The sequence below is a fragment of the Pinus tabuliformis genome, chromosome 6 (assembly GCF_031772625.1).
Source record: "Pinus tabuliformis cultivar Carrire ecotype Pingquan chromosome 6, CPIR1, whole genome shotgun sequence".
NCBI classification, from domain to species: Eukaryota; Viridiplantae; Streptophyta; class Pinopsida; order Pinales; family Pinaceae; genus Pinus; species Pinus tabuliformis.
In genome coordinates this window covers 1,119,767,546-1,119,787,947 of record NC_142292.1, presented here as the reverse complement: position 1 = coordinate 1,119,787,947, position 20,402 = coordinate 1,119,767,546, and positions in this window count along the sequence as shown.

Genomic DNA, 20,402 nt, shown 5'->3' with positions numbered 1-20,402 from the left:
TCTCTCTCTCTTTCATAATAATCATACACAACCACAATACAATTCCCTCATATAAACCGAGGGTTTCCTTCTTGGGAAAAAAACCATAAAGTAACATAAATTCTACCGTCAGATCATTCACCTAATGAACAACCTAGATTGACTACGAAATTACAATATTTTACAAGGAATTTTTTCATTTATTTTTAGCTTCGGGGGCGCTCTTTAAAAGTAGTTGTCACCCCCCTAGTGGCTATCATACGGGCGGCGTTGCCGGCCCGTTTAGGAACTGGGGTCCAACGCAGCTGAGACCTTTGAATCAAGAAGATAATCAAGGTCCACACCCAAAAATCAAATTATTTAAAATAAAAGAGAAAGTCAAGCATTAACATCTTATACGTATGTTACTAAACTTACAATTGAAAAATTGGTTAAAAAATAAATATGGGATTTGAACAACAAAATTCTTTATAATAGCCACCAGATATCAATTCCTCGATGGCTAATTTTTTTAAAATGTTGGTTTTTTTCATGCGGATTTTGAAAAGAGTTGATGTAACATCAATTTTTTTTTTTGAAACTAATTTTATTATGTATTAAGTATGCACATTTTTTTAAATGTTGGTTATTTAACCATTTTTTAAGTTGCTTTATTCTTCTTCTTCTTTTTCTTCTTCAAATGCCTGTGTTTTTCAAGTTTGTGTTTTTTGTTTCTCTTTGCAATGTTTTTCTATAATGAAATTTTCAATTTTTTTGCAAAGCTAAAAAAAAGTAATAATATTAATATTTTGAAGTGAGGAATGTTTATAGATTTATGTATCGTTAATTGATACTTCAACACACATAAAATAATTGTGACTAAAAAAATAGAAGGAAGAGTAAAATATAAACAAATATTAGTTTAGAATGACGAATAAAATACATAGAGTGAGCCCATTTTTAACTTGAAATACATACCATCTACATTTGTTCCTAGTTCTTCAAACTTATAGAGTCAAACTACCACACCATCATCTTTAGAGCTTGCTAAATCATAAAATCTATTTTCTCAGTATTTGGAAATTAAGAAGAAAAATGCAAAAATACAACAAGATGCATATTCTCAACTTTGAAGGGGTCTTCTAAAACAATATTGTTATAAGCCCTCGATTATGAAAAAGGTCAAATTAACATGGTTATTTTAGAGCCTTAGTCCCAAATTGTAAGAATAACTGGAGATTACATATTAACGAAATTATTTATGAATTTTGACAAATTCATCTAATTGACAAAAAGAAGCTACACAGACAAACAAGGGAAGTGATTTCTAGAGATTTGATAAAAAAAGTATTAAGCACTTCTAAGGTGAAAAATGTGTTTACCAATACGGAAATTTAGTTGAAGCCAGAGAAACTATAGAATAGATCCAAATAAATGAAGATTGAAGAATTGGGGAATTTGGTAGTCTCATTGGGAGCAAACCCAAATGATTCAAAGTCCTGAAGATGAACCACAGTTGTGGGTTCGAAATGTTGATCTCTAAATCAACATGAATGTGATTGATCCTGAAAATCAATTGCAACAAGATTCAAATTCCATCAAAGAACTAGCGAAATAAGGATGTTGATATCCTTTCTTTATAAAAGAGTCTTAAAGTGCCTAATTTATGACATGTACTTAAAAATTCTGAAAGAAAAAGAATAATTGTTAACACAAATGATTAATTTGAATAAATAGTTAAAGAACTATGAGAAGCAAATTGAGGTACTAAATAAAGAAAGGAAAGAACATGTCTGCCAAGCCACTGCATCAACTCCATCAACTCCAATAGTTTAAGTATTTCCATGATCCTTAGCAGATCCATCTAAAGATTTAGAAAAAAATCTATTAAATTCAAGCATGAGAGCAACAGAAGTAGAAGTAGAAAATCTAAAAATAATTCTTTCTAAAAAGGATGATGAAATTCATAATTTAAATGAACAAGTTTTAGAAAAATGATGACACTATTAAGGCCTATTAAGAGGACAAGGCAATACTATAACGATAGATAGATTAGCTACAAAATAGATTGGTAGGAAAACTGATCTAATTAGAGAAAGACATATTTTATGAGATTGGATTAAATTTGAAATCACAAAATCATGGAATTGTATTTCCATTGATTGGGGTTGAATATGCATTTCCTTACCAAACAAAGCAAGCTATTCAACAAGTTTGGAATGAATTAGGTAATAAACCCCTAATGTCTAGTAGAATTATTAAGTTCCTCAATTCTAAGAGTTGGCCTGAATTGAATTAACTAGGGTCGGTTGAAAAATACGACATCATTAATTATGGATACAAATAAGGTCCTAACCAAGATATACCTCTCCCAACAAGCTCAAAATAAATGCAATTTAGTATAAAGAAATGTGGAACATTTTCTGAACATGTTCAATAATTTACTAGAAATGAGTTAACCTACTTGATGGAACAAAAAGGGTAATTTAATACCACGGGAAGCATATAAAGAGTTGTTATTAAAAGAGAGAAACAAAATTGAATTTTTTTGAAACATGTTAGGCACATTAAAAGGACAAACTATTGTAAAAAAGTTGATTGATTACTTCACCCTTTTATGGAAGCTAAAGAATTTATTTACTACAATTCCCACCTATGAAAACTATACAAAATTGGATATAACCTATAGAAAAATAGTTACATTCCATTATCCTACAAGTGCATATTGGGAATATCTTTCTTCTTTTGCTTGATAAGATGTTTATCAAAAGAATTAGAAGATCAAGATATACAATATGTGGCATCATTTCAACCTTTTTCTCTATCAAAAGCTTATTTTTGTAATTATGGTCCTATATATTTGTAGCTTTAATTAATAGTATTAGGATTTATTTAGTATAAAGGAAAATTGGAACTCGATAACAAGGGATCTAGAGTTTTTTTGTATTGACTCAATATTATAATAAAGGACGACAAGCTTTTTAATTATTCGGCTAGATTTAGTCTATCTTTCTATGACAATTTGTTTAATTTGTTTGTTATGTTTCCTTCTTAACTTATCAAATATATTTATTGCTACATGTTTTTTTAAAGTTGTAAACAAACCTAAAGAGCAATATGAAAGTGATAATTGGGTACCACTTCCCCTATCATATGGGTTTACAATAATTATTTTGCTACCATGATTCGGTGTAGGTATCTATTTGTTTCCAACATTGTTCCCCTTTACATTAATTACTAAATTCAAGTTTTATAATTACAAACAAGTATGTTTTGTAACTGTTGAATTCACCTGCTTAGCATGTTTCCTAAACTAGATATTTCAAGTATAAGTTTATATTCTTAATCTTTATGATGTGCTTATTTTATTCCTCTATTCCAGCATCAATTTTATTTATTGTTTGTCATAATTGGGAGCTCTACCTAAAGACTGATAAATTCGGAGTATCGACCTAAAGGTCTTTTAAAAATAGAAATTGTAATTTTGATCACATCAACTGCTCGATTTTATTGGTGCCTTGACATAGTTCCATATACAAAAACATCTCAAGGAAAAACATCAAATTGGAGTTGTTTCTGAGGAACATAGATACAAAGCTTTTTTCCATGGGAATATGACATATACCTATTCTTGTTGGTGAACAAGAAAAAGGTTGGCTAAATCATACACCTAACAAATTCCACAGCTCTCACCTTGGCATCTCGAAGGAAATTTACATGAAGTAATCTAAAACCAAAATAAATCCCATGTTAGAATATCTAGAAAAACTTGTCTCTTAGATAAATTTAAGAGAAAGGAAGATAACTACTTCTTCAAGTATTCGTTCTCAAGCTTATGTCTCTCCCAAATATATTGAGGTTGAAGAAAAATTACCAATTACTGCTACTGAAACCATGGCAATTGTTACTGAGTCTGATACCAAGAGAGTTGTTTCTTTTATTTCCCAGTCTTCTCCTATTAAATTTTCCTAAAAGGAAGTAAAGTTAAAGGATTATTTAAATCCTCTTTCTCCTAATGCTCACCAAGCTATTCTCAGTTATTTAATGATTGACCAACAAAATTCCCCGAATGTAAATATTTTAGTTGCTGCTAGATGTGGACCTATTTAATTTCCTGCTAATTTGCATGACTTTCTTGAGGTAATTTAAAACATTTACCCATATTTAATGGAGAAACAAAAATAATTGTTGAAGATAATATCTCCTCTTTCCTTAATTTTCTAACAATATGAATATAGAAGAAGAAGGAGAAGTTTACAGGATATTTTTTTCAATCTTTGGAAGGAGACATGAGAAATTGGTTTAGGAAATTACCAACTAATTTAATTGCTTCATGGGTAGCCCTTGAAACTACATTTATAAGACAATGGGGTGAAAAAAGAGACCATTTATTTGAAGCCTTCAATAAAAGACATGGAGAATCAATTCTTGAGTTTACTAGAAGGTTTATTAAGATTTATAATAAAATTCCAAAAGATATTAAACCTTCTTAGCAAGCAACAGTGACTTATGTAGCTGCATTCAAACCTAACTTTGGTTTAATTTTAAGAGAAAGAAGGTCTAAAACTTTGACACCCATGCAAGATGGTGCGTTAAATATATACATACATATATATATATATATATATATATATATATATATATATATATATATATATATATATATATATATATATATATATATATATATATATATATATATATATGGCATATTCAAGAAAAAATATGGTTAAAGTAAATCCCCTTGAGAAAAGAAAGAATAAAGAATAAGCAAGTATTTCAAGTACAACTAAATATACACATGAAAAGAAGCTTGATGAGATGTCTAGAATGATTAGGAATTTATCAATTAAACTAGAAATGATAGAAATTAAAGGGGAAAATCCACCAAGACCACCTCAAGAGATGGCTAACATAAATGCTAATAAAGTTAAGGGACCTTTTCAACCATGGATTTTACAAAGAGAAAGAAGAAATGTTGATCAACCAATTCAACCTCCATTAGTTGTTGATGAGCTTCCTAATGAGAATATATTACTAGAAGAATAAATAAATTGGGTGGAGAAATATCCTACTTCAACTCCTATTACTCAATTTGAATGTGATAAAAAAAAACATTATTCCAAAATATGGATCAACAAAATGGTATGGATATTAATCTATTTTCTCAATATAAAATTTATTTGGACATCCTTCAAGTATATTTGAATAAGAAATATGATCATAGACCAAGAAATCGGGAAGCAAAAACAATATCAATCATAACCTAAGAAATATTATGATGACAAAAAACAAGAATAAGGAAAAAGAACAACCACCTTCTCCTTCAAGAAATAATTCACATGCAGATAAGGCAAATGAAGAACAAGTAAAATCAGAGAAGCTAGCAACATATTTTAATTTCGAAAAGGACTTACAGAAAATTAAAATCAATCATCCTATTATTGAGTTAGCAAAGAATCTAGAGTATCAAAAACAAATGTCAAAGGTTATTCAATATCCACATTTAGCACAGTAAGATACTCTTAATTTACAAGATGAATGTCATGCATTGTCGCTTGGCCCTCATGTAGAGGAGTGAGGAGATGTCATTTTTCCTTTTTATATCACTCTCAATATTCATGAATATATATGTTTCATTATTACATGTTGGACTTAGAAGCGTCCCATAATTTGATGCCTCAAATTGTTATGGAAAATTTAGGATTACAAGTAACTAGACCATATTTTGATCTGTATTCTTTTGACTCCATAAGGGGAAAATGTGTTGGTATGATTAAAGATTTTATGGTGACCTTAAATAATTTTCTTGTTAAAAGTATTGTTATGGATATTGTGGTGGCTAAAATTCCAACAAAATTTGGCATGTTATTGTCAAGATCTTGGGCTAGAAGCTTGAAGGTACATTACAAATGGATATGACTTATGCCACAATTCCTATTTTTGGAGATGAGTCTAGAAGGTTGTACAAAGAAGCTAAATTTGCATATGCTGTAAATGATTCAAATCACCCAAATAATTTTCCTATACATTCTATAGATTGAGAACTATGTTGTTGTATACTTTCTGTAAATAATAATCTAGAAACATAAATTATTTAAGAGGAATTATCAGTAAATTGGAATATTAACAATCCTAAAAATAAAGTGTGTAAAGTGTGTAAAGTGTATTCTAATGGAACATCTTCAAAGATGGCTCTGGAGATGGTGTGATATTAATTTATCCTAAAAACCAATTTATTCCATTGTCTTTTAAACTCAAGTTTAAAACTACTAACAATGTTGCATTGTATAAGGTAATGGTTCTTAGATTGGAAGCAATGAAAAAAAATAAAATGTTGGGGAATTCTGAACTAATAATCAAATAGGTTACAAATTCTTGCAAAACTAAATATTCAAAGCTTATATCATATATAAATGACGTATGGGATTTCATGGAGAATTTATTGTTGGCTTTAAATATTAGTTTAGTTCTTGAGATCAAAATCAATTGGCAAATTCCCTTGTAGTTTCAACTAGTACTTTTAAACCACCTGTAAAGCCACAATTGAGATATGTAATAGAGATGAGGTATATGTCTTTAGTTCTAGGCAATATAAAGCATTGACAAGTTTTTGAGGATGACCAATGCATAAAGAGGTTCAGGCAAATAATTGAAGGTTTTACATTACTAATATTAATAAATTAATAGAAGAAGAAGAGGGTATAGCGGTAGCAAATTATAAACTTGAAAGGATAGATGTGATTGTAAGTAAAAATATTATGCAATTAAAAATTAATTTTATTCCTAAGGGGATGGTACCTTTGGAAAGGTTGTTTGATCAAAATGATATATATCTTAAACCCACTATTAATTTGCATACAAAATATATAGAACATTGTAGCATTGGAACTGAATAGGAACCAAAGCTTATCAAGATTTCAAAATCATTGTAAAAAGAAATGAAAGAAAGGTATATAAATATTTTTAAACAATATATTAATGTTTATGAATACCTCAAAACCTATGATACCACTATCTTGGAACACAGAATTCCTATGAAGCTAGGGACAAAACCATTCTGACAAAATTGAGAACAACCAATCCTCTCTTATTACTTATGCTTAAAAGAAGCTTAAAAAGTTGTTATGTGCAAAAAATATAGTTCCTCTTAGATATTAAGAATGTATTTCCAATTTAGGTCCAATCATAAAAAGGAATGGTGAATTAAGACTTTGTGTCAATTTTAAAAATTTGAATAAATTATGTCATAAAGACGATTATCCTTTACCAAATATGGACCACATTCTACAAAAGGTAATTGTATCTACTTTAATCTCAATGATTGTTGGATTTTCAGGACATAATTTGGTTGTAGTACATCCATAGGATCAAACAAAAACAACCTTCATAACACCATGGGGCACCTTTATATATGCTAAAATGTCTTTTGGGTTAATGAATGTAGAGATAACATTTCATAGAGTAATGAAGATTTATTTTGTAGAGGAAAAATAAAAATTTGTGGCAATTTATCTTGATGATTTAATAGCTTTTTCTAAGATAGATATGGAGCATTTAAAGCATGTACAACAAATCTACCATAAGTGTAGAAAATTTGGAATACCACTGAATCCAAAAGAGTATTTTGTTTCCATGTAAGAAGGAAAACTACTGGGACACATTGTTCTGAAGGAGTAAAAATTGATCCTACTATAGTGGAAGCAAACACAGTTATTGGTCTATGAAGGAATAAAAATGAAGTCCAATCATTTGTAGGTGAGACCAATTTTCTAAGAAGATTTATTCCTAATTATTCATAAATTATTAAAGATATAACATATATGTTGAAAAAGGATCATGAAGTCAAATCACCTTCCGAAGCAAGGTATTCTTTTGATTTAATTGAGAAAGAATTTGGAGAAGCTCTTGTTATAGCAAGTTTATATTATAGTAATCCTTTATATTGACGGTGTTGGAAATCCGTCAACCAAGGGGTTCTCCCCGATGTGAAGTCCCAACTAGACCTCACATCGTTTGGAGTAGGAGCTCCATCTAGAGTATCCACTCGACTGCCATATATCCTTGTATGTTTTCATTGGCTAAAAAGTTCGGCACAAGAGAGTAACACAAAAGTATTTTTGGATCAACAAGTGGGTATGCCTTATCAAATGTTCAGTTGCATAAAGTATCAAGGTCCTTCTACCGAAAGGGATGATAAAAGTGGGCCCTTTAAAGACAAGTAATAATACTAATCTAGAAAAGGCACATGAGCACATACATAAGAATGAATTGTTGATCAACTAGCAAAATAGTTCACAAGGAAGCAATGATTGTTAAAGCAACTACAACACACCCTTAACAAGATAAGTACCGAAGCCACCAAAATAGTTCAATTTCCTTAGTACAGATGAGAACAACATACATCGCAAGAATTCAAAGAAAAATCCTACAATATTCATGAAATATGCATGAAAGTGTGTCATCTCAATGAGCTTCTGAATTAAGTAAAAGTTCCAAGATACATCAATACAACAAACACCACTATCCCCAATAATGGAGATTAGATCAGTCACTTGCTCCTCCAAAACAACTATCTGCCTCTCCAATGTCTGGTAGAAAGAGCCAAGGTGAAAAGTCCTCTTCATGTATAATGAGGGTGTATATATAACAAATGGGGTTATCATTCACCTCCCATGTAACTGTTGGGCTACCCTCATGACTATTTTATGGCGTTTCGAATCCCACATGACTTTACATGGATGACTCTTGGACTTCCAATTTACATTACATTTTCTAATATAGAATTTACATAATCCACAAATGATGTGGCACATGATGACTCATGACATGACATGAAACTGATGACATGTATTGCATGATGACATGACAAGATCAAACCACTCTTTGTTGTTGCTTTGCTTTCAATAAGAGATGTGCAATGCTTCATCTTCGTGATAAATATGCTTTGTTCTTCATATCCACCCTCCAAATGGTTGTTAATCAGATGGATCATTCATGTGGTCATGATCTTTGATCTTCTATTATAATATGGGGTTCCTTTGTCTTCTCACCTGATGATCATCTTATCCCTTCAACTTCATATGTGTCTTCTAGAATGGTCCTCTTCTCCTTATTCTCCATCACCATCTTGTCATGATAAAATAGAGTACCTACAACTGAAAACCATTCATGACAAGTCGACATCAGTCCGAAAACCCCTAACCTAATATATTTCATGAACACGCTTGTTAGGGCTAGAACTGGTGACTGGTTGAGTGACTGGCTAAGGGATTGTGCAATTATAGAGACCAAGGTCTAGGACTGGTGCTTGCGGCTGCGTAATGCGCAGTTCAGGATGGTCAGGTTCAAGAGATTGCACAGTTTAGGGGCTTAAGAGCTTAAGTTCGGGGATTGCGGCTTGAATATTCCCACTACACAATTCTGGAAGGACAAAGGCCAAGTCATTGCACAGATGAGGGACTCAAGGAATCATTTTGGAGGCTCGAGCCTTAAGACTGCACATTGCACAATTCTTGAGGCTTGGTCAAAAGGATTGCACGATTATGGGACTCAAGGACTTAGGCTGGAGGATTGAGCCTTGATTTTTCCCACTGCGTAGTTCTGGGAGGCATGGAGGCTAGGTGATTGTGAAATTTCATATTTTAAGAGCTTAGGGCTGAGACAAGAGCCTTGAGACTGCGTAATACGTAGTACTGACTAGGAAGGAGAGAGATAAATTATGTAGTTTTGGAGGTCATGGGATGCATTTGAGCACTGTGATTTAGCAGTGCTCAGTCTTGGAAGGTAGAGACTATGCATTGCGCAGTGCTAAGGGACAAGGATGTTGCTAGAGGGCTGAAACTGCATAGTGTGTATTTCAGGTTGGGCATAATGAGGTTGAGTGGCCCTATCAGGGATTTTTCCCAATTGGACTAAGTGTTGGATCAATGAGATAAATATGAGAAAAAGAGAGACTCTTGGCATGATCACACACTTAGATCACTTGACAACATAACAAGGAACACTCAGAACGTATGAACAACAATCCTCCCTCGATGTAACAAATTTGTGACAACTCCTACCAAGTGTGACACAAACGATATACTTTGCGATGAAAGCAGCGACACTCGTGCGAAAATGTTTGCAACTTTGGAAATGAGTGCAAGACATGCCTACATGATAGAAACAACTAATGATCACAAAGATTTTCCCTTGAAACAAGCCAAAACTCTGGTTTAAGTGATAACCGACACTTCACATGCCCAAAAATGACACATGTTATATGCAAAGAAAATAGCGATCGACACTTGAAATATGCAAACGACGGTGAAAGAGACACATGCCAGAGCGAAGCTAACATGAAAATGACACTAATTAGAGTGAAAGAAAGCAAAAGTAATAGTCGAAAACATGAAATGACACTCGCGAGAGCAAAGGTGAAGAAAATCGACAGTTTGAAAAAATCACCAAAATATAAGTACCAACACAGTTGAAAGTGAGATACTGTCAATGCACATGCGCACTAACTGTCAACATTGATTGAGAATAGCACATACACTATCTTGACAACTGCACTATGGCTTTTTCAAGCTTGCATTAAAGAATGTCTCATGAATTCATTACAGATTGAGCATGTGTAAGCAAGTGAATTTGACACTTGAAATCAAAGAAGGGAGCTTGAAATCTTAACAAAGAATTACAGGCCACGAAGTGACTATGGAATGACCGATCGTAAGATCCACAGTAGGCTCCAAAATTTGATTGTAGGAAAAATTTTGGAGGGTGTTTGTCGTAGTGACAACACTTTCATCATATTTTATTTTACCCCTGAATGTACTATAACACATATTTAATTACCAAAATATGAAAAAGGACATGAATAACCTATAACATTTTTCATTCAAACGCTTAGAGATGCATAACTAAAATATAGTATTTTGGAAAATAAATCTTATACAATGCTTGAGGCTTTAAAATATTTTAGATCTTATGTGTTATAATCCAAAATAAATTCTCATGTACCTAACAATTCTGTGAAAGATAGACTCAACTATTCTGACAATGATGGTAAAAGAGGAAAGTGGATAGCAAAAATTCAAGGGTATGACTTAAATTATGCCAACTAACTTGATTAAGAGCCAAGGATTAGCTAAACTATTTTCATAATCAAATTGCAAGATATTGGGAATAAATTGCATACCATGGAATTTGGAGGAATTTTCAAATCAAGCCTAATGGAGAAGAATCCACATGAACCTTATTCTAAAGAGCCTAATAGAAGGAATACACAATAGCCTTTCTTGTAGGTACATAAAAAAAATTCTTCATCCATGTGGTATAAAGAGACTGCATTTTATCTACAACATCTAGAACCTCTTATGGATTTAGATAAAACCAAAGTGAGATATTTAAAGCTCTAGTCAACTAAATAATGTATTTTTGATGAAAATATATATTGGAGAGATCCTTTGGGTATCTTATTATTATGTGTAGTTAAGGATGAAAAAAAGGGATAATTGATGAATGACACAAATAATTTTGTGGAGGTCATTATGCATGGAAGGCTATGACACATAACACTTTCAAGGAAGGATTTTACTTGCCTAAGTTTTTCTCGGAAATAAGTGCCAAGGTCAAAGCATGTGTTGACTGCCAAATATTTGTTGGTAAGTAGAAACTTCCTTCCTTGCCACTTATTCCTATTTGATTTGAAACTTCATTTATGTGGCAAGGTATTTATTTTATTGGAGAAATTCATCCACCTTCTAGTGGACAACATAGATGGATACTTACAACTGCAAACTACTTTACAAAACGCGGCTACATCATATATTATATTTATTAAATTTCTTGACGAGAATATTTTGTGAAGGTTTGGATGTTCTAGAGATATCATAATAGATAATGTTCAAGATTTTAAATCCATGTCACTTATTATTTTTTAATAGAAATATAATATAACATTGGGACATTCTACAAATATTATCCTTAAGGTAATGTACTTGCAGAATCCTCCATGAATAACTTAATGATAATGGTTAAGAAGATCCCGACAGACAATTGAAGGGTTTATGATTCACATTTGAAATATGATTTTTGGGCCAATATAATTTATACCAAAAGATATACAGGTAAATCTCCTTTATAGCTTGTGTATGATGCAAATTCTATCTTTCCCATTTAAATCGCTTCCCTTGTAATGATAATTTTACAAGATTCTTATGAAGAGCCTACTGGTATTACCAATAGATTAAATCAAACAATATAATTACAACAAGATAGATTACAAGTGGACGAAAAATTGCAATAATATGGGGCCACGGTGAAAATTGTATATGACAGAAGAGTTAGAGACAAATTTTAATCCAGGAGACTTGGTATTGAGATAGCTTCTAGATGAGAAGATAAAGGAAAGAATGAAAATTTACAACTTGTGGTTTGGGCTATTTAAGATTGCAACAACAAAATAAAATAATACATTTATTCTGCAAAATTTGGGTGGTGATTTACTAGAGTTGCTTATGAATGGAAAGTATTTAAAACACATTATTTAGTTAAAAAAAATTCTTCATCATTGTATATACCAGCGAGGATTAAATTAACATTGACAAGTGTGTAATTCTTCAAATGTAGCATATGAATCCATAACAAGAGGTGAAGGCATTATTCGACAGTTCTTAACATCTTGCAGGGAGACGATATCCCCATATGGAGCTGATGTTGTAACAAATAACCCTTCCTTTATTTGTGTGCAAATTTTGGGGTTTATTCCTCAAATTTTCAAAATAAATTTTAAAAACAAACGTCAAATTAGAAGTTTTATTCTTTACATTTTGTGAAATCATTAAATATCATATAGATCTTCATTGGGTGTTATAGATTTGCGACCCACATTGAGTATTTTCCCCTCCCAACATGTGCAATATTCATAAGAGGGGGAGGGGAAACGGGGCGAGGGTGCTCCGAATAAATATTGGGTGATCTATTTCCCAATGTACATGTTCGACTAGCATTGGATCCGAATCCCCCTAGCCTCATAACTTTTTGAAAAAAAGTTAGGAGGGGGGCCTTTAGAAATCACAAATTATGTTAACATGACATAATGGTGCAATATTATTGGAAGATAAGATAGTTGGGAAGATTAATGACATGGATTTTCGATAGTGCAACCGCACATCTCTATGGGATGAGTTGGTAGCTGACATAGCAGCCGACTCGATGATGACATGTTAGTGTGACATTAGCATGAAATAAGTTGATATGATCCTCAAAAGGTTGAGAATTTAATTTCCCATCCATTATTCAACAAATTAAAGATTTCCATGCATTGTAAGGGGATTTTAATCTAGATAAAAGGGGAAATGAGAACAAAAATCCTCATTCTTAGTATTTTTCGAAAGTGAGAGGGCGCATAAAAAATACAACATTGTGTAATTCAACTCTTCTTCAATCTCTAAGTTAAATTTTCAAGTACCAATATTCATCGGTTTACTCTAAATAGTTTTTTTTGTCTCTTTTTGCTTTTTCTAAAATAAAAATGAAGACCGACTTGGTAACTATGGAACTTCTCGTAACCCTACCCTTGAAGAGATGAGTCTTGTAAGCAGAGACACCATTGTCTACAAGATTTTCATTTTCAGATTTGACCTGTATGACCTCCATAAACAAGCATTTCATTTAAAGAGTGTTTGGAATCTTGTGTGGAGAATTTTCTATCGATGTTTTGGGCTAAGTATCACAACCCATCTTCAGGAGATCCACAGAAGAATCTTGTATTTATTTAGTTGACCAAATATGTAAATAAATAGTGATTAATCTATAATATTAAAGGTGTTATGTCGACCAAATTAAATAAAAGAGAGGTAAATAATGTAAAGTAGTTAATATAATTATTAATAATAATTAAAAAGAGTGAAGCAAAGTTAATTAAACATGTAGCTAAAATTAAAATATAATAATTAAAAGAATGTAATGAAAGCAATATATTAAAATAACTAAAAATAAAATAATATTATAATTATAATAATAAGATAATAATATATCATAATAATCATAATAATAATGGGCCTAGAGAATGCCCAAAAACTGCTTCTACTTGGCTAAGAGCTCATCTTCCTCAGAATAAGGAAACAGGTTAACGACCCAAGACCCAAAGGCATCTGGCAGGAGTGAAAACCTGTTCCTTTACGGACCACCAACGGGTTATTCCAAGTGGTGTGGTTTTCCTTGAATAACGGTGATGAGTCAGCATGCATTCGCAGATAACAGCCAGAGATGGTTGTCCTCACTACTGGTTTAACAACTGAATTATGATAGGATTTCCCACCATAAAAAAAAAAAAAATTAAAAAAAAAAAATTAAAAAAAAAAAAAAATAATAATAATAATAATCATAAAATAATAATTTTAATCATTATGATAATGAATATAATAATTAATTATTATAATGATTATAATAATTAATCAATGATTATAATAATTAATCAATGATTAATATTAATCATTATTATAATAATAATTAAAATAATATTTATTAATTTAATGAAAATTAGATTGTAATGTGATTAATGTAATAATGATAATTGAAAATGAAACAATATTATAATGAAAATAATAAGATAAATTAATAACAATAATTCTAATGCCTATAATATTAATCAATATAAAAAAATAATATAATAATTATTATTATTATAATGATTAATATTAATCATTACAATAATAATAATAAATAATGTGATAAAAGAAGTAATAATTAAAATAATGTATATTAATTTAATGAAAATTAGAATGATGTAATTAAATTAGATTAGTAATAATGTAATTAATTTGAAGTAAATTAAGATTGATTAGTGATAATGAGGTTTATAATGGGTGACCAAGATTTATTAAGTTTCCATCCATCATCACGATTAAAGTTGTTAGGGTTTTTTTCTATCTCCAAGGCCTCCCTAATTTTTCTTTTGGAATAGTGATCAATAGAGGTGATAACTTTGACATTCTCTAAGCATATGAGGTGCTTGGTTGCTTTTGAGTGTTCAACTAATGCAAATTTCTTAAATCTATCATGAATGATATCAACACAATGTTCCTTAAGCCTAGCCTGGACAGAGCGGCCAATTTCTCCAATGTAAACTTTCCCACATCCACAAGGGATCAAATATACACTTTTGTTTCTTTTAGGATCAGCGTGGTCTTTAGAATGGTCCAACATTTTTTTTAAGGCGTTAGGAGGAGATAAGACAACCCTAATATGATTTTTGTTAAGGATATTGACAATCTTATCGATAGTACCCTTGATATATGGAAGCTTGATAGTTTTAATGAAATCATTCTTATTTCTTTTTTTCTTATTGTTATAAAGAGAATTTTTTATAGTAATAATTAACAAGATTTTCATTGTACCCATGATCTTTAAATACATGTTTAATATGTTTTAGTTCATTATTTAAGTGATTATTGTCACATATTTTCTTAGCTCTAATAGCAAGGGTGCTTATTACTCCAATTTTTTGAGAGGGGTGGTGGTGAGAGTCTACTTGAATATATCTATCAGTGTGGCTTTTCTTACGATAAACTTTATGAGCTAGCCCACCATTTCTCCATTTTCCTCTAATTCCATGGTGAATTTAATGCTATCCATTTGGTTATTCATGTCGTTCAAGAATACTGAAAGCTTTTCTCTGCCATGAGGCCAAATGAAATGAGTGTCATCGACAAATCTTTTCCAGTGAACTGGATTTAGAGGGAAAGAGCTTATGGCTTTCTCTTCAAAAGGTTCCATGAAAAATTTTGCAACCACAAATATTAATAGACTTCACAAATAGTATTAGAGATGGAGGAAGATTATCAAGAACCATTTAAAAGGAAGAAAATATAAGGAGAAGAAACAGAGAAAGAAATATTCGCTTTGAGTGATGAAAAAAATGCATCAAGCGAGCCTCCTTTTAACTTGGAAAATGTGCCATTTACACTTGTTCCCAGTTCTTCAACTCAGGGAATCAAGCTGCTACATCATCTACTTCAGAGCCAGCTAAACAAGAAAAAATATTTTCTTAATCTTTGGAAATTAAGAATATAAATGCAAAAATAAAGCAAGGTGCATATTCTTAACTTTCGAAGTTGGGGTATTCTCAAACAAGATTGCTATCAACCCTAGATTATGAAAAAGGCCAGCTTAACTTGACTATTTTAAAGCCTAAGTCCCAATTTGTAAGAAAAGCCAATGATTACAAAGCAATGAAATTATCTATTTAGATCAAATTCGTGTAATTGACAAATCAAGCTATACATACAAATAGCGGAATTTTTTTTTTAGATATTTGATCAAATCAACATTAATCACTTCTAAAGTGAAAAATTTACTTACAAAGATGGACATTTAGTTGAAGCTGGAGAAACTAATAAAACAAAAACAAACAGAGGAGGATTAAAGAATTCGAACAATTAGTAGTCTCGTTGGGAGAAAACATAAACGATTCAAATTCCATCGAAGCGATGGAAAAATCCAAGGATAGTAATATCCTTGCTTGAAACAAGAGGCTTAAAGTGTTTAATTTAGAACATATACAAACTCCCGAGCTATTAGCCATTCAAAAAGAAAAAGAGGAAAAGAGGAAATGTTAACCCGACTGATTTATTTAAATAAACATTTAGAGGACTATGAGAAGAAAATTGAGGTGTTGAATAAAGAAATTACATAACATGTATACCAAGCCACTACATCAACTCCAACATCCGCATAAACTCCAGTGGTTTCAATAGTTCCAAGACATTTAGCAGATCCATTTGAATACTTTTGAAGAGTATTAGCTTTGATCTTGAGAGAATCATAACTAGAAAAATTGAAAATAATTCTTATTGTTAAGGATATTTAAATTCATATTTTTAAAAGGGAGGTTTCAGAAAAGGATGGCACTATTAAATATTATCAAGAGCACGGGGAAAAATTGCAACAAGAGATATATTAGTTGTAAAACATATTGGTTTCCAAAACTTATCTTATTGGAAGAAGACATCTTTTATGGGATTAGATGATGTTTGAAATCACAAAATTATGGAACTATTTTGCATTGATTGGGGATGAATGTACATGGTCTTACCAAAAAAAGAAATCTATTCAATAAGTTTGGGATGAATTAGGTGATAAAACCCTAATGTTAGTTGAATTATTAAGTTCCTCAATTCAAAGGGCTAGCATGAACTGAATGAATTGGGGGTGACAGACAAGACATCATTAATTTTGGATACAAATATTGTCCCAACTGATAAAAACCTCACCCAACATTCTTAGAATAAATTCAATGTAGTGGAAAGAAATGCAAAATATTTTCTAAACAAGTTCAGTAATATACTGGAAATTGGTTTACCTACTTGTTGGAACAAAAAGGACAATTTAATGCAACATGAAGCTTATAAAGAATTGCTTTTAAAAGAGAGAAACACAATTGAAAATTTTGTAGACATATCACACACATTAAAAGGATAAATCATTGTAGATAAGTTGATCAATGACTTCAACCTTTTTATGACAACTAATGAATTTATTTACTACAATTCCCACCTATGAATATGTTGACGGTGCTAGACCCGCCAACATTCAGGGGATCTCGCCAATGTTAAGTCCTAATTAGACCTCACACCATTTTGTGTAGGAGTCCCATCCAATATAAAGGCCCAGTTGTCGAATTCTTAAATATTTTCCTTGGATCTAGTTGTCAGCAAGAGAGAGAGGGTGCAATGGCATCTTTGAAAAGCAAGGAGGTGTGTCTGGTGAGTGTTCAGTTAGAACTATGTCAAGGTTCTTCTACTGCGGAGAGGAGAGAAAAGTGATCCTCTAAGTGAGAGGTAATAGTACCACCCAGGAAGAGACATAAGTGAACTAGAAGGGTTCATCTAATGATCTGAAAATGTGATATTAAATCAATGACAAGGTATTACAGACTCATGTGCAGGAATGCCTATATTACTTAGTGCAATGAATTGAAAAGATTACGAATAATATAGACAATGAGCAGTTAGAGAAACATAATAGACACACACACATCAACACAACAAATAATCAAGGAGTTCACCCAAAACTCTTGGGCTACGTCTCCTAGTCCAGCTTTCAGTGGTGACCTCTCTATTATGTCTTCAAGAACAAATTTTTACAAGTGTGAGCTCAAATCGAGTCTCAACACAACAGGGACAAACAACAGGGTTTTACTTGAATCCCTCAAGTCTTTCTGAGTACACAGACTCTCCCTCTCACTCTCTGTCTTCTGTTTTCTCTTTGTCTTAGCAACTACCTACTCTGTCTCTGCCACTAACTGGCTTTTAAGCCTATCAGTGCTTGTCTGTTCGTTTCCCCTTTCGAGCTCTCTGGCTTCCCTGCCTTTGTCCGTTCAAATCCCCTATGAGCGTTAAACAATCATTGTAAAACTCCTTCAAGTATGGTGGCCACCTATTTTTAAATGGAAAGGACCACTGGCGCGGTTGAAATCCCCGGGAACATGTTTCCTTGTTTATACAGAGAAATGCACTAAAAACATGCAAAAACTCTTTCTATCGGACTTCAAAAATCATTGAATCCATCCTCTAATCCTTTCGGATCCACCTTTGGTCGTTATCGCAAGCCCATCATTGATCTGGGTGATCTCTAATCCAACGGTTAATATTCATTTTTGGCGGCTTATGCGCACGGATATTTCTCACCCGAAAAGGCGGTTTTCTCTCTCCGGTGCCAAGCCATGTGTCGGCCAATGTATGGGATCGGGCGGAGCCCGTCTAATACCACTTACCGCCTGAGGCCCACCTGAAATCCCGCTCATTACAGAACTCAAATAATATAATGTTGAATGTATAAACCTTTTGGGTCCATTTTATTGCTCCGGAAGCATTTCCTTTGTATTTCGTTTATTTAATGAAAATGTGAAAATACATAGAAAAACCCTTTTTACTGGAACTCAAAATATATCTCATCCATAAAACCCGTTGGGTCTGGCTAACGCAAGTCACATATTGTATCGGCCCCGCTCCTTTGTATCGCCACAATGCGATATTGCGATGCAATATATCACAATCGCATATCGCCTAACCTTCGGGCCGCGAGTTAAGTCCTTCTGTGTATGTATTAGCGATGCAATATTGTGAGTAGATCTGGACCGTTGATCTGCATGCTTGATCAACGGCCCTCGTTTAATGGCGTTGATCACTATCGCGATTTCCATAAGGCCACCTCCGATAGAATCCACTTGCCACCTCTGATTGTGATATGCCGATTAGATCTGGACTGTTGATCGGTCTAATCTGACGGCTCCTGTGCAATGTTGCTTTAGCCTCCGCTTAACTCTGTTTTCACCATTTTTTCCATTACGATAGTGTTTTCAGCCATTTTCTAATGTTTTTCCCTTGCGATAGTGTTTAAGTATATGAAGACTTAGAGGGTTTTAGGATCCATTTTGGATCACGCCTTCCCACTGAAAAGCTTTTGGACCACCAAAAGTAGTTTTTTTGGCATTGATCAAGTGAGGATACAACTTCCTTACTTGTCCAATTTCTATCCATCATGCACTGCTTGGTTTTAAACCTTTGAGTCAGATTCTTAGGTACTCAACATCCCCTCGTCGCGTAGTTCTCACCTTCCTATACAGAACTGTGTCTTCCTGCAACTCATTGAGATATTCAGGCAATAGATCATCAATAGAAGGCAACTAACTTTGCTCTTCGAGACCTTCAATCAATGAAGGTTCACACAATCTCAAGTTTTATGCATTAATGACTGAATAGATATGCATATAAGCTGGCAAATCAAGGTGAAAAACGGCTTCACCAATTTTCTCAAGTATCTTGAAAGGCCCATAACTTATTGGTTTTAGATTCTTACCTCCACCTTTCATTATGTCTTTGTTGATGTACAGCAAGACCTAATCACCAACTTGGAAACTATGCTCAACTCGATGCTTGTCATGCCTTTCCTTGTACTTGGCCTGACTTCTTTCCAGCTATTCCTGCACTGCCTGGTGAATTTCTTGGATCTGTTCAATGAACTTGGTTGCTTTGTCCACATCATTGTGTCCATCAACTACTATGTCTTTACCAAAGACAAAATCCAAGGGAGACTTTGGTATAAAACCAAAACAAGTCTCAAAAGGAGAACTCTGAGTAGAAGAGTGCTTGGCACGGTTGTAAGAATGTTGCACATAACACAAATGCTCATCCCAAAGATTGGGATGCTTGTTGCAATAGCCTCTAAGCAAATGGATCACTATCTTGTTGACCACCTCTGTTTGACCATCTATTTGTGGATGAAATGTTGTGCTCTTCTTCAATCTAGTGTCCATCAACTCCCATAAACTTGACCAAAACTTCCCAACAAATCGAGAATCTCGATCAGATATAATAGAAGTAGGTAAACCAAAATGAACCCATACATTCTGAAAGAACAACTTTGTTGTTTGTTCAGCTATAACCTTCTTGTTA